This window comes from Hyperolius riggenbachi, chromosome 6, assembly GCF_040937935.1.
Source record: "Hyperolius riggenbachi isolate aHypRig1 chromosome 6, aHypRig1.pri, whole genome shotgun sequence".
Classification (NCBI taxonomy): domain Eukaryota; kingdom Metazoa; phylum Chordata; class Amphibia; order Anura; family Hyperoliidae; genus Hyperolius; species Hyperolius riggenbachi.
Window position 1 is genome coordinate 344,207,077 of NC_090651.1, and position 2,253 is coordinate 344,209,329.

Genomic DNA, 2,253 nt, shown 5'->3' on the forward strand with positions numbered 1-2,253 from the left:
GGCCACTATTCTTTATTTCCACAGTGCTTTGGTCACATGATGTACCTAGAAAGACTCCCTATGTTGGGATTGGTACAAAGTTGCAATGCTCTCAATGGCAAAAGCTAAATAATGGGAATGAATTAGGCTTTTTAAGCATATGTGTGTAATTTTTTGTGCTTAGCACTAAAAAATTAAAAAAAAAATTGAAATATACTCAGCAACACATGGACAACTATCACGAAAAAATTTAAAGATTTAAAAGGATCTTAGCAGCTCATGGTCTCACATAGCTGAAAGGGCTGCCATGTTTGAGAAGTTCCCGTACATTCCCTTTTGAAGATAGAAATGGCAAAGTTTTTGCCACTACCCTACAATCCCAATCCCTGCGGGCAGCAATCGCTGTGCATGTGTACACAACTAAGGGCTGGTGCACACCAAAACCCGCTAGCAGATTTTTAAACGCTTTTTTTTATTTTTATGAGGCGTTTTGCTAGCGTTTTGCGGATTGCTGCTGCGGTTTTCAGTATAGTAGATTTCATATATTGTTACAGTAAAGCTGTTACTGAACAGCTTCTGTAACAAAAACGCCGGCAAAACCGCTCTGAACTGCCGTTTTTCAGAGCGGTTTGCGTTTTTCCTATACTTAACATTGAGGCAGAAACGCACCCGCAATCCAAAAAATGCCTCACCCAGGCATTTTTCGTTTCTGCAAAACGCCTGCCGCTCTGGTGTGCACCACCCCATTGAGATACATTGACCAAGCAGATCCGCAGCCGCAAGCGGATCTGAAAACGCCCAAAAAGCCGCTCGGTGTGCACCAGCCCTTAAAGCATGCCTGAACTGAGAAGGATATGGTGGCTGCCATATTCATTTCCTTTTAAACAATGCAGATCACCTGGCATACTGCTGATCTCTTTGGCTGCAGTATTTATATGGTAGAGGAAGAAAGCCCTTAAAAAATAGCACCTCCCACAGCAAAATTTGAAACAGTATAACAAAACTCTTTATTCAACATTGGGTATATTAATAATCACAGTGCTGATGATTCAACAAAGAATAAAACCATTCGAAAACCAAGCAAATATTCCAACATGATCCCTGCTGCATATGAAACAATCACTCTAAATGTAATATATTGTATAATGACACAATGCTGCTGTCAGATATAAAACCCCACAGTAGGCTCAATATTGAGCCCAACAGGGGGAGAACCCGGGTTCAGTATACAACCTAATGTGATGCAGGACCAACAAACAACACCTGTGCAATAGAAAAAAAAAAAAAAAAAAAACCCAAAAAACCACACATATATAAGATATTGAAATCAAGTGCACAATTGCTATCTAAGTATACAGTATTACTAGTGATGAGATGCCTAGTAAAAAATTAAGGCAAAGGAGCAGCCCATAGGAAAAAGAGCATAAAGTGGAGTAGTGCAAAAAATAGGAGATACTTAGCCCAGAAATAGTGAAGTCAATCTCAGCAGCACAGCAGGGAACAAGGAATCCCCTCAGAGGACAAGATCCCTCTAGTTCCGCGAGAGTCACCTCGCAAGGATCCTCTCTCGTTGATAAAGCGAGGTGACTCTCGCGGAACTAGTGGGATCTTGTCCTCTGAGGGGATTCCTTGTTCCCTGCTGTGCTGCTGAGATTGACTTCACCATTTCTGGGCTAAGTATCTCCTATTTTTTGCACTACTCCACTTTATGCTCTTTTTCCTATGGGCTGCTCCTTTGCCTTAATTTTTTACTAGGCATCTCATCACTAGTAATACTGTATACTTAGATAGCAATTGTGCACTTGATTTCAATATCTTATATATGTGTGGTTTTTTGGGTTTTTGTTTTTTTTTTTTTTCTATTGCACAGGTGTTGTTTGTTGGTCCTGCATCACATTAGGTTGTATACTGAACCCGAGTTCTCCCCCTGTTGGGCTCAATATTGAGCCTACTGTGGGGTTTTATATCTGACAGCAGCATTGTGTCATTATACAATATATTACATTTAGAGTGATTGTTTCATATGCAGCAGGGATCATGTTGGAATATTTGCTTGGTTTTTAAATGGTTTTATTCTTTGTTGAATCATCAGTACTGTGATTATTTATATACCCAATGTTGAATAAAGAGTTTTGTTATACTGTTTCAAATTTTGCTGTGGGAGGTGCTATTTTTTAAGGGCTTTCTTCCTCTACCATATAATTGCTCTTGTTTTGAGCCCTAGCACACACAGTTATTTGGTTGAGGTGTTGCAGACACTCCCTAGAAACTATT